The sequence below is a fragment of the Anabrus simplex genome, chromosome 6, assembly GCF_040414725.1.
Source record: "Anabrus simplex isolate iqAnaSimp1 chromosome 6, ASM4041472v1, whole genome shotgun sequence".
Lineage (NCBI taxonomy): Eukaryota > Metazoa > Arthropoda > Insecta > Orthoptera > Tettigoniidae > Anabrus > Anabrus simplex.
In genome coordinates this window covers 277,661,695-277,676,279 of record NC_090270.1, presented here as the reverse complement: position 1 = coordinate 277,676,279, position 14,585 = coordinate 277,661,695, and positions in this window count along the sequence as shown.

Below are 14,585 nucleotides of genomic sequence, written 5' to 3'. Positions count from 1 at the left end.
AACTCAGATAGAGATCCCACCTCTACCATCTCAAGAGCAGTGTCCAGAAGCGTGAGACATAGGCTGGGGATACAACTGGCAAGGAGAACAATTACTTCGCTCAGGCGGCCTCATCTGCTATACTAAACAGGGACCTTGTGTGGGGATGGGAAGACAAGGGATAGACAAGGAAGGGGGAAGGAACCGGCCGTGGCCGTAATTGGGAAACATCCCGTCATTTGCCTGGAGGAGAAGTGGGAAACCAAGGAAAACCACTTCGAGGTTGGCTGAGGTGGAAATCGTACCCCCTCTACTCAATTGAACTCCCGAAGCTGAGTGGATCCTGTTCCAGCCCTCATGCAACTTTTCATTTCGTGGCAGGGCCGGGAATCGAACCCGGGCCTCCGGGTTTGACAGCAATCACACTAACCACTACACTACAAAGGTGGACGATTATTATTATTATTATTATTATTATTATTATTATTATTATTATTATTATTATTATTAATTTTTAGTGGCTCCTTGGTTGAAAGGTCAGTGGCGAGGCCTTCGATTCGAGGTCCCTTGATTCGATCTCAGGGTGGGGGGCGGCGGACGTTTTATTCACATCCGCTTAATTCCCCTGACTCAGGAACTCGGTTTTAGTGTTGGACCCAACACAACCCTCTTCATCCTACACACCGAACATTGCACTGCCAACCACAACAGAAACACACAATGTCAATACGTTCTTCCACATAAGGTTGGCGCCAGGAAGGACGTTAGGCATTAGAACGTTTGGCATCTCTGTGGGTGGATGCGGCAGAATACATCCGTACGTTTATGTCCGCGCATCACGATAAAATGGCTGAAGATGATGTAATGAAAATCGGCATATAAAGTCAGGGAAAAGGCAATAAAATGTAGGCTATATATAATTTTTTCACGCTGACTGAAATGGTAGTTTAAGGAAATGCCTACAATTCAATTCTCAAAAATTATGCCATTAGCGGTCCTATCGATAAATGCTACATAACTAAACTTATATAGAATTAAATTTCTGAAAATTTATGTGTAATACTTTTTTACCGTGCCGGCTATGATAAGAGAGATATCCATGAATTTTTTTGTTACTAAGCCCTTGTTGATGCCGAGTCACGAAAAAAGGGTGAACAGATTTAATGAAAATCGGTATGTTAAGTCGAGGAATAAAGCAATACAATCTAGGCTATAAATAAATTTATTCACGCTGGATGAAATGGTACTTAGGAGAAGGTGACTAACATTTAATTTTTAAATACCATATGTCATTATGAAATTTAATCAACGATTATTTGCAACGTGTAGAGGACTTCATCTAGAATTCTGTGTAAAATATAGAATTCCGTAGCGAAGCACGGGATATAAACCTGAAATAATTTGCCTTATTCGAGATTGTGCCTGGTGGGGCAAACGTCTGTTCGTATTGCCATATAGTACGCCTGGAAGGTATGCAAAGCCACTAAATGGAACGGACAGACAAATTGCCGGCTTAACCGCCGGTGCAACAATACTAACATGCGTTATATTTGGTGGAGAGCGGCCTGTAGCCTCTCCAGGCTGAACATTCCTGCTGTGTGGATTACAATGCGAACGGACTTATGTTACCACCAGAAAAATAAGTATATTTTAAAGAGAAATTAATATTCAAGAAGCTCAGAATAATAACTGTACCAGGCGGTACACCTCCACGCCGCTAATTTAAAAATTGCGCCAGTTGAAACTCCTCTGCTGGAGGAAGTCTGAACTTTATCTACGCTATTAATTCTTTACCTTCTCAGAAGATGTCACCACGTGGAAAATTTTGAGTTTTTGAACTGTGTCATTTTTGATGTGTTTTTGTTTCGCTTGAAGTAAGAAGTGTGAACTTTCTCTTCTAGAGGACACTACTGAAGATCAACAATAGTGCACCCTAGTGCGGAGTCAAAGAACTATTTTGTTGGAGAAATTTTTATTTCAAATGTTTGTTTCTTGTTAAATTTCTTTCTGTTATTGTTTAAGTTGGCTGTATACCCCTCTTTTCCCCCTTGTTTTAGATTTATCCAATCCCGAATTTCTTTTAGTAATTTCCGACCAATCCGATGTATCTTCCCCAACTTGGATATGTTTCTGTACCCTAGCCAATAAAGTAATTGTGGGCGGGTGTTTTCATTCCCCTAACGCCTAGAACCTTCCGCGAGAGGATATAAACTGCTGATTTTTGGGTCTCTGCGCCACTTCTGTTCCATCTTTCAGTGTGTAAAGTACATAGCAGGGGGCGGGAAGCGCCTCTTTCCTCGGCAGCGGTCAACAACAAGGTAATGGCCGATTAATAACTTCTTTCTTTGCTAGCTCAGCAGTTTAACTCTCGGGGCGGGTTCGAAGCGTTCCACCATGTAACCTTTTCCTAAATGTAACTACTCTTTTCATATATTCTCTTTTAAAGCTACATACTGGGATAGAGAGTGCTAACCCTCTCGAGCTCCCACTCATATTGTTTTGAGGTGAACTTATTTTTCTCAACCTATTCTTCGTTAACGTAAAACAAATTATTCTCTTTTTAAGTCACCTCTTTAGTATGGGATTAGCCCTTGTATTTACGGCCTAGTGCCAAGTACGTCTTAATCAAAGTGTATTAGGAGTGCAAGTTCGCCTCCTCTCAAATTGTTATTTTAGAGGTCATTTAATTAACCTCCTTTTCATTTAATAGACCTCAGTAGATTGGGTATTTTACCCCTATGTTTACGTCCGTTGAGGACAGCTTGAAGGTGGAGTTTGGTGTGGCCTGGGAGAGGCTTAAATTTGAGAGCGAGTGGCTCTTTTGAAAATTGAGTATTGTATGCCTCGTGGAGGCTTTTCAGTGTAATTTGGAGCAAGGGCTCCTAGGCATGAATGGGGTTTTCTGCCCCTCTGTTGAAACTTGTGTGTGTGGGGTAAAACTGAGCAGATTGCCCTAGCATTGTGCAGTCAGGGCGCGAAGCCCAAATCCTGTAAATATTGTAACTACCCTGTGAACTTGCTACTTTGTACCTGCCATGCTTGTTATTTCTTTGTTTTGAAAAGAAAATATAACCTTGTTAAATTTTAAATTAATTTTACTCTTAGTAGCTTGAGACCTGTTCACCACCCCGCACCTTCTTTCACGCATAACTACCACAAAAACTCGGTAACAAGTGGTAGCAGAGCGTGGTTGAATGGGTCTCAATTTAGCCCCTTTTGACGGCTAAACATTGTTTGTTCCGAACCCTAACCATTTTTTCAGTTGCTGGAATTTTTGAGTTTTTCAAAATTGTTCTGTCATCATGCCCGGCCCTCGCGATGTTCTCCATCTTAACTATTTGCGCAAGGAGGAGTTGATTTACGAATTGACTATTAGAAATGTGCAATCTGGAGGCACGGTTGCAGTAGACACAAATAAGCTTAGAGAGTCCCTTGATTTGCCCATTTCCATCCCCACCTTGGGAGAGAAAGAAATTGACGACTCTCTTTCCACGATCACGGAGAATATTACTGGGCTAGCTTCTGTAGTTAGTTTTTTTTATGAAAATGATCCTTCTCCTAATCAAATTAAGCGTGTGCAAGCTAGGCTGTTTCATTTTTCAAATAGAGTTAATGATCTGTTGTCTCTAAAGTTGAATGACGTTCAGAAGAAGGAAGCTAGTACGCTGCTTGAAAATATGTCTGAATTATCTAGCAAGGTCACTCAATTGTTAACTGGGGAGGTTCCTCCCAAAACTGATCAACCCGTCACGGTGAATGTAGGTAGCGGGGAAGAGCCTCATAATGGAGAAGTCAATAGGAAAACCATTGCTGCTCAAACAACCTCTGCCCCATTGGACGAGTCTGAACGCCGTAACTCATTAAATAATGCACGTTCTGAATTAACTACTTTGCCATTGAAACCTTTACCTACTATGTCACCCGGGTTTAGTAGCTTGCCTCATCCCTTGGCAATGTTGCTCAGAGGTATCTCTAAGTTTTCCGTTAATACCACCAGTGACGTAATTTCATTTTTAAGATTTCTAGTTGAATTTCAGGATCATGCCCTTGTTTTTTCTCTTTCTCCATGTCAAATTTTGCAAATTTTCTATCCGTATGCTATTGGTATTCTCTCTGATAAAATCGTAAGAGCCATTGCCGAGCAATCATCTATTGAGGATTTTCATGCACTCTTGCTTGCAAATTTTATTCCCGCCCGCGCCAGGTCATCTCTGATTCAGAAGTACTATTACCGTGTACAACGCTTGGATGAAAACTTGGCTGATTTCATACAGGACATTAAGTTTTATACTAGGGTGTTGCTCTTCATTTTCCTGAAGATCAGATTGTACAGGCTATTGTAGAAGGCATTTCACCATCTTATAGGTCATACTTGTGTTTCGCGGCGTGCCCGCAAACTTTCTCTGAACTTGAAGCGTTGGCCGTCTCAGCGGAAGGAGTTAGGTACGCCGATTCCTTGCGTGTGGCAAAAGAACCCCTTCCTTCGTTTAGTAATACTCGGCCTCCACCTCGCCGACCAGTCACACCCCGTAAATGTTATGCTTGTGGGTCGCCTGACCATCTGCGCAATAAGTGTCCACTGATCAAGCCTAGTAGGGCAAATAATGGAGCTGGGTCAGCACAAGGCTGTTTTAAATGTGGGGCTTTCTCACATATTGCCAAGAACTGCCCAAACTCAAATAGCACCCCCTCCTGCTCAACATCTGGTGCAGATTCTACCTATGCCAATAATAATAAGTGACTAGTGGCTTCGGCTGAGTCGACTAGTCCATCTTCCCGAGACTCAGCCCCTGGTAAACAGGTTGTAAATTCAGGGAACGAGCAATTTTCAAATTTATCTTTTGAAGGTCCCAAAGAGTGTCTTAGGATTGCGGCGGATTTCCCCGCACCTGTTCCTTTTCTTAAGATTGAGCTAAATAACGAGCCTATAACAGCTCTCTTAGATTCAGGCAGTGTTTGTTCGATTATTTCGGCTGAATGGTATTCTAAATTGAAATCTGTTTGTAAACTACCTGACTATGTCTCATCTCCTGTTCAATATGTTTCGGCTAATTCATCCCCATTAGAAATTCTAGGTTCCTTATTGGTCAAAATTCGTATTTTTAAATTCACATGGAAAGTTAAATTGTTTGTGGCCAAGCTCTTGTCTTGCCCCATTATATTGGGAGCGGACTTTATTTCTCACACTGGTCTTGTGCTCGATCTTCAGAGTAGGTCTTGCACTTTCAAATTTGCCTCTAATTGTAATATCCCTCTATTAAAGTGTAATTCTGTATCATGTTCTTCTATTTCGCCTACCCAGGATGAGATGTCGTTAGACCTTAGACATCTACCTGAGGAGCAGGCTGATAGTATTCGTAAGCTGTGTCAGTCGTTTCCAGAGGTGTTCTCGGATACTCTTGGTGTTACTGACCTTATTGAATACAAAATTGAGGTCACTGATTCGATTCCTGTCCGTTTTCCACCGTATAGGCTATCTCCACCTAAAATGAAGGCTCTGAAAGAAATTATCGATCAGATGTTGAAGGATGGTATTATTAGGCCCTCTAAGTCGGCGTATTCTTCACCTATTTTTCTAGTTCCGAAACCCCAAGGAGGCTTCAGGCCTGTCATTGATTATAGGGCTCTCAATCGGAAGGTGGTGTTGCAATCTGTGCCCCTTCCTGACCTTCATTCTTGTTTTTCATGGTTTCGTAAGGCCAAGTTCTTTACTATCTTGGACTTGAATCAGGCCTATAATCAAATTCCCCTTGCCGAAGAGTCTAAACATCTTACAGCGTTTGCCACGGACTGGAACTTATACGAATACAACCGCGTACCTTTCGGGCTCCCCACGGGAGCAGCTGTACTCACTAGGCTACTAGATAGGGTCTTCTCCGACATCAAATTTGAGTACTTATATCACTACTTGGATGATGTCGTCGTATTTTCAGAGACCTTTGAGGAGCATCTAGATCATCTGCGAGAAGTTCTCGATCGCCTTCGTAAGGCTGGGTTAACTGTTAAGTTGTCCAAGGTTGCCTTTGCTAAGCCCTCTATGTCTTTCCTAGGGCACATTGTGTCACCTGATGGTGTAGCCATCGATCATTCTAGAACACAGGCCATCCGTGATTTTAAACCTCCCAAGGACATTAAAGGCATCGCCAGGTTTATTGGTATGGTGAATTTCTTCAGAAAGTTCATTCCTAACTTTGCTAATAGAGCGGCGCCCTTAAACCTTCTTCGTAGGAAAGGCATCAAATTCGAGTGGGGACCTTCTCAACAAGCCGCTTTTGAAGATCTTAAATTGGCTCTCTGTAATGCCCCTGTACTTGCTATGCCTGATTTCTCGAAGAAATTCATCGTCCAAACTGATGCGTCGTCGTCAGCAGTAGCTGCAGTCCTTCTTCAAGAGACTGAACTAGGGAGGCGACCCATCGCCTATGCATCTAGGACATTGTCGGCTCAAGAAGCCAAGTATTCCATATATGAGCTCGAAGGTTTGGCAGTCTTATTCGCCTTAGAGAAGTTCCGTCTCTATCTGGAACATGTTAAATTCGACCTGGAGACAGATAATCAAGCCTTAAGCTGGGTCTTAGGTAGGCCGCGTCGTACTGGTCGCATAGCCCGCTGGGCCATCCGTATTTCTGCCTTCCAATTCGATGTCAGGCATATCAGAGGTACTGAAAATGTTGTTGCTGATGGACTCAGTCGTATGTTTTCAAACGACGTTGAGAACCATGAACCGGTCGACAGTTCATCACCTCCCGAGTCCATACTATCTGGTGTTAATGCCATCTTAACAGATGCTCCCATGCTTTTTAGGGATATCGAGAAATACCAACGTGAAGATCCGACGCTGGCTCCGATAATGGAAACCCTTTCTTCTGGGGAACATGTTGTCCCTTATGTTCTGAGGAATGGTGTTTTATGTTGCCCTTCGAGGCATGACAAGATGATGAAGGTTGTCGTTCCAGCTGTTCTTGTGCCTATGATCTTCAAGTACTATCATGAGACCCCATTAGGGGGGCATCTTGGAATCTTTAAAACTCGTGAAAAGATTCGTGAAAGGTTCATTTGGAAAGGTATGGACGGTGAAATCCGTGTACTAGTAAAGGCTTGTAAATCCTGTTTGATTAGTAAACCAACCATGTCCACCAAGGTAGGACTTTTGTCTTCCCATCAAGCGTCGCGCCCCATGGAACGCCTGTACATTGATTATGTAGGACCCTTCCCCCAGTCAAAGGGGAATGCTAACAAGTTCATCTTTGTATGCGTAGATGGTTTTACCAGATTTTCTTGGTTATTTCCGACTAAGCTGGCTACCGCTCAGTCCACCATTACTTGCCTAAATTCTATTTTTGCTTCTTTTGGTCCGTGCCAATATATTGTGTCTGATAACGCTAAGGCGTTTACATCAAATCTTTTTCGTAAATTCTGTTTTGATTTATCCATCTCTCATGTAACTACTTCAGCTTATTACCCTCAACCATCTCTGGCCGAACGGGTTAATCGTAATCTCAGGTCCGCACTTATTGCCTATCATCATGAAGATCATTCCAGGTGGGACACGTCCCTGCATTGGTTAGCTTTTGCTTTGAATTCGGCGGTTCATGAATCACATAAATTCACTCCAGCCTCTCTAATGTTCAAATTTGTTCCCAACTCGCCGCTCTCTAACCTCTGGTCTCTGAGTGACATTCTACCCGAGACAATAGATCCGGATAATATTAAAGATCTTTGGAAGAAGGCTAAAGCCAATCTTAAGGTATCTCATGAAAAGGTTAGGGAAAGGTATGATCGTGGACGGAGACCCACCCCTTTGAATGTAGGTGACCAGGTGATGGTCAAGAACTTTGTTCCCGCGGGCAAGCTTGCCCCCAGATTTCATGGGCCTTGTATCATTCTCGATTTTCTTACGCCAGTTACGTTGTTAGTAAGCAATCCAGCCACCGAGAGGATATTTAGGGTTCACCTGTCACAGGTGAAACCGGTGTAATTTCTGTGTTAACTTGCTTCATATTATTGTGAAAGGGGATATGAAGGTTATATTTTTTTTGAGTTTTCAATTTCTAGGCATTCTGCCCCTTCTATAATATTTTGTTTTATATGTAAGCATTTGTGTGAAACCTCCCCCGATTTGTTAAACTGCCATCCTGTCCTTGCCTCGGCCATTACCACGCTCCCGTCTCCTGCTCCAATACACACTGGGGCTTGATTAGATTAAATGCCATGGATATTTGCACGCCGCTGGCCCCTCTACCTCTCCAACAAGACTGTGCCCTCAAACAATGATGATGGTCCAACAATATTCTGCCGCCTAGCTTTAATGTTTCAGTGCCCCCGCAGCCGCGCGGCGCTGTGCCGCGACTGGGTTCGAGGACGGGCCCCCTCGGCCCCAGCGAGGACGACATGTGCACGGCGAGCCGGAGCTCTCCTCCCGGCCAAGGCTGATGTGCGGCGCACGACCTGCTACTTGCCCGCAGCCTGTTTTCCTTCACCGCGGGCGCGGCGTGTTTCAACACCACTGCTCCCCTCATAGTGCGGGTGAGCGGTATCTCAGGGTACTTGAGGGGTCCGAGCGGCCTCCATTGGACGCAAGCTGCAACGGCCGGTCTGGCCATCAAACTTCATCAACATCAACTACATGAACAGTTACTATAAGCATTGACTACACTTGGGAATTCAACAGCAATATTTGGTGGACATTGCAAAATTTTTCATCACTTTTAAGTATTAAAAGTTTATCTTCAGAACTCAACTTCTACAAACATAAAGACTGTACTTCACCTGCAACAACAAAATTTTGAAACTGAATCAAACCAAATTAAGAAAGTCTTATAAATTTTTTTTGGCAATTAATCTCCATATCTACATCAAACTTGGACCTTGTTTTCAAACAATTTTATGTGTCACCCCTGGAGGAACTTGGGGGGGGGGAGGTCTGTACCAGGCGGTACACCTCCACGCCGCTAATTTAAAAATTGCGCCAGTTGAAACTCCTCTGCTGGAGGAAGTCTGAACTTTATCTACGCTATTAATTCTTTACCTTCTCAGAAGATGTCACCACGTGGAAAATTTTGAGTTTTTGAACTGTGTCATTTTTGATGTGTTTTTGTTTCGCTTGAAGTAAGAAGTGTGAACTTTCTCTTCTAGAGGACACTACTGAAGATCAACAATAGTGCACCCTAGTGCGGAGTCAAAGAACTATTTTGTTGGAGAAATTTTTATTTCAAATGTTTGTTTCTTGTTAAATTTCTTTCTGTTATTGTTTAAGTTGGCTGTATACCCCTCTTTTCCCCCTTGTTTTAGATTTATCCAATCCCGAATTTCTTTTAGTAATTTCCGACCAATCCGATGTATCTTCCCCCAACTTGGATATGTTTCTGTACCCTAGCCAATAAAGTAATTGTGGGCGGGTGTTTTCATTCCCCTAACGCCTAGAACCTTCCGCGAGAGGATATAAACTGCTGATTTTTGGGTCTCTGCGCCACTTCTGTTCCATCTTTCAGTGTGTAAAGTACATAGCAGGGGGCGGGAAGCGCCTCTTTCCTCGGCAGCGGTCAACAACAAGGTAATGGCCGATTAATAACTTCTTTCTTTGCTAGCTCAGCAGTTTAACTCTCGGGGCGGGTTCGAAGCGTTCCACCATGTAACCTTTTCCTAAATGTAACTACTCTTTTCATATATTCTCTTTTAAAGCTACATACTGGGATAGAGAGTGCTAACCCTCTCGAGCTCCCACTCATATTGTTTTGAGGTGAACTTATTTTTCTCAACCTATTCTTCGTTAACGTAAAACAAATTATTCTCTTTTTAAGTCACCTCTTTAGTATGGGATTAGCCCTTGTATTTACGGCCTAGTGCCAAGTAGGTCTTAATCAAAGTGTATTAGGAGTGCAAGTTCGCCTCCTCTCAAATTGTTATTTTAGAGGTCATTTAATTAACCTCCTTTTCATTTAATAGACCTCAGTAGATTGGGTATTTTACCCCTGTGTTTACGTCCGTTGAGGACAGCTTGAAGGTGGAGTTTGGTGTGGCCTGGGAGAGGCTTAAATTTGAGAGCGAGTGGCTCTTTTGAAAATTGAGTATTGTATGCCTCGTGGAGGCTTTTCAGTGTAATTTGGAGCAAGGGCTCCTAGGCATGAATGGGGTTTTCTGCCCCTCTGTTGAAACTTGTGTGTGTGGGGTAAAACTGAGCAGATTGCCCTAGCATTGTGCAGTCAGGGCGCGAAGCCCAAATCCTGTAAATATTGTAACTACCCTGTGAACTTGCTACTTTGTACCTGCCATGCTTGTTATTTCTTTGTTTTGAAAAGAAAATATAACCTTGTTCAATTTTAAATTAATTTTACTTTTAGTAGCTTGAGACCTGTTCACCACCCCGCACCTTCTTTCACGCATAACTACCACAAAAACTCGGTAACAATAACTACCAGCTATGTACAGCCTCTCCAAAAAGAGTGAACGCATGGTATTGTAAGTTCCTCGCAACTACACATTTCTCAGTAATAACTGAACCTATAGATAGATATAAAGTTTCATATTGATACCCACATGGTTTGTATTTACTTGGGAGGCCAATTATATTTTTATAATTTTTAAAATTAAGCCTGATAAATTATTAAATGTAACGAACGTACAATAGCGTACGTGACCGTCAACAGCGGGGTAACAGTAATAGACAAAGCTTCTACATGGAGAAAGAAGCTTAGTGGTGCCCCACAAGGTAGTATTCTTGGCCCCTTACTAATCTGTATTTATGTTAAAGACGTTCCATCTGTGATAGGAAATACAAACACCACCTCTATGCTGACGATCTTCAAATTTATCGACCCTGCAAGACTTCACACTTAGATGAAACAATAGAAGATATTAACAATGAGCTCCGACGACTCAGTATATATGCAAAACTAAATTCTCTTATACTAAACGTCACAATACTCAGGCAGTCATAATAAGATCACGAAAATTACTGAGCTGCTTTAATAATGCAGCAATCGAACCCATCCTACTGAATGGTAACATAATTCCCTACAGTAAAACGGTTAGAAATCTCGGCGTAATTATGAATGAAATACTTGATTGAACTAATCACACCATCACCCTCGTAAGCGGCAGATAAATGTACTTCCATATGAGCTAAAGGCCAAAACTAATACAGACGCTGGTTCTACTTATTCTTGATTATTGTGACGTTGGTTTACTTGACATGACAGGAGAAGAAACACTTAAACTTCGACGAGACCTGAATATTTGCTTGTGATTTATTTACAATATCGGGTATGATGTTCATATAATCCCATGCCATCAGGCTCTCTCATGCTGATGAATGAGAAGCGCCAACAGTTGCACATGTTAACGTTGGTATTTAGATAGCTGAAATCCAGGCACCGTATATTTCATCCAATTTCACTTTCAACATTTCACGACTTAAAAACTGGTTCGATATCTTTTCTTTCTATTCCAGTGCACCATGAACCACGCAAATAAAATGAATAGATCATTCGTGGTGATCAGCGTTAGATTACGGAATTCCCTGCCAGCTCAGGTCAGAGAAATTAGCTCTTTAACAAGATGGAATGTCGCTACCAACGTTTCCTGCTGAGGACAGCTGACCGAATAGTTGAAGTATAAAGTGTGCATGCCTGAAGATTACTTAGTTTTTAAGAGTTTTTAATATTAATTAGTTTCAATATTAATTTCGTTAGTAATTTATTTGAATACATTTTAATTATATTAATTTACGCAGTTTTAACTATTTTAGTTATCTTCGCATTTTATTTTAGATTTTACTTAGTACGTGGTTAAGTGTAAGAGAGGACCTCGATCCCTACCGCCACCATTGAAAAGAGACGCAGATAAATAAATAACAACTCTCATGTTCATAAAAACCAAAACACTTTGAAAGACTAGAGACAGAAAATTCATATTCACAGAACATGTGCATTAGTATGTTCTGAAGAAATGATTAGCAGTTGAACCATGTCGGCCTTCAGGTTCAAGGTCCATACCGATATCTCAGCGCACCACCACCGACCGGTGAAAAGTGCCTGCGGCTCTCGTATTCGCTGTGATCAGTGTGACATGAGCAGACGTGCAGGATGCCTCGCTGATGTATGTGAAAAACGTACCGTCAAATGAGTGAGTTTGAAATAGGGAGCATTATTGACATGGGAGAAGGTGATGAACCCATCCGGGAAATGGCTGCTCTTGTGGGACGAAGTGTGTCGACAGTGCAACGGGTGTGTACAGAATGGTTCACAGAAGAGCATAGAACAAGACGGGGTGGGTCTGGTCGCACCAACCAGACCACCCCCACTCCCCGAAAAGATCGACACCTGAACCGAATTGCATTGCAGGAGAGATATACGTCCTCCTCAGTTCTGGTGCAAGAGTGAACCTCATCGTACACTATCAGTAGTGACATTCGTTGCCATATATTACGGTCTGGGTTAACGGAGCTTCGTCCACTTCTCCGCCTACCTTTGACTAATGTGCATGAACATGCTAAACTGCAATGGTGTATGGAACGATGTCCCTAGGGACAGGAATTGCAGCAGATATTTTCGGACGAATCCAGGTTGTGATTGTTTGAAAATGATGGCCGCATTTTGCTTCGCTGCAGACGTGGGAGAGACATTACATTGACTGCATTCGCACAAGACATACAGCGCCAACTCAAGGCCTTATGGTGTAGGGTGCTATTGGGTACAACCACAAATCATAGTTGGTGCGTGCCCAGGGCACTGCGACCCGTAGCCATACCCTTTCTGAACGACAACCCAGACGCCATATTTAAGCAGGACAATGTTGCTGTACGAACACGTGCCTTCTTGATGTCACAGGATGTCAGAGAGTTGCCCTGGCCCACCCGATCACCGGACTTGTCGCCAATCGAGAAAATATGTGTGATACGGCGAATCGAAGGGAGCGGCGCTTTGACACAATGCCAACCACCAAAGATGAACTGTGGAACCAGGTGAATGCAGCATGGATAGCTATACCCCAGGACTCCATTCGCGCTTTATACGCGTCGATGCCATCACGCATGGAACAAGTTATCAGTGTCCAACGGAGGACACAGTGCCTACTAGGCAACAGGACACAAGCTGAACCAAGATGACTGAAATGCTAATCGTTTCTGGAGAATACATATACTAATAAACATGTCCTGTGAATATGAACATCCTATCTCTAGTCTTTCAAAGTGTTATGTTTTTATCAAGTTGTTGTTGTTGTTGTTGTTAGAGTCATCAGTACATAGACTGGTTTGATGCAGCCCTCCATGCCATCCTATCCTGTGCTAACTTTTTCATTTCTAAGTAACTATTGCATCCTACATCAGCTCTAATCTGCCTGTCATATTCATAGCTTGGTATACTCCTACCGTTCTTACCACTTACACTTCCTTCAAAAAGCAACTGAACAAGTCCTGGGAGTCTTAAGATGTGTCCAATCATTCTATCTCTTCTTCTCGTCAAATTTAGCCAAATCGATCTCCTCTCGCCAATTCGATTCAGTACCTCTTCATTTGTGATTCGATCTATCCATCTCATCTTCAGCATTATTTTGTAACATCATACTTCAAAATCTTCTATTTTCTTTCTTTCTGAGCTAGTTATCGTTCAAGTTTCATTTCCATATAATGCCACACTCCAGATGAATGCCTTCAAAACATATTTCTAATTCCTATAACAATGTCTGAAGTGAACGAATTCCTTTCCTTAAGAAAGCTCTTTCTAGATTGCGCTAATCTGCATTTTATGTCCTCCTTACTTCTGCCATCGTTAGTTATATTACTACCCAAGTAACTTCCTTTAAGACTTCATTTCCTAATCTAATTTTTCCAGCAACCCCTGCCTTCGTTCGACTGCACTCCTTTGTTTTGCACTTCTTTATTTTCATTTTGTACTCCTTACCCAAGAATTCGCACATACCATTCAGCAACTTCTCGAGATCTTCTGCAGTCTCAGATAAAATAACAATATCGTCGGCATATCTCAAGGTTTTGATTTCCTCTTCTTGGATTCTGATTCCCTTTCCAAATACTTCTTTGGTTTCCTTTACTGCCTGTTCTATGTAAACAGTGAAAAGGAGGGGGGGGGGTGCAAACTGAGCCTTGCCTCACTCCTTTCTGAATTGCTGCTTCTTTTTCAAAGCTCTTGATTCTTATCACTGCAGACTGATTTTTATACAGATTGTAGATAATTCTTCGTTCTCGGTATCTGATCCCAGTCACCTTCAGAATCATAAATAGCTTGGTCCACTCAACATTATCGAATGCCATTTCTAGATCTACGAATGCCATGTACGTGGGCTTATCCTTCTTGATTCGGTCCTCTAAGACCAGACGTAAAGTCAGGATTGCTTCACGTGTTCCTACATTTCTTCTGAAGCCAAATTGATCTTCTCCCAACTCAGCTTCAACTTGTGTTTACATTCTTCTCTAAATAATACGTGTTAGAATTTTACTAAACTAATGGTGCGGTAGTTTCCACACTTGTCAGGACCGGCTTTCTTGGGAATAGGTATAACAACATTCTGCCAAAAATCGGATTGCACTTCTCCTGTCTCATATATCTTACACACTAAATGGAATAACCTTGCTATGTTGGTTTCTCCTA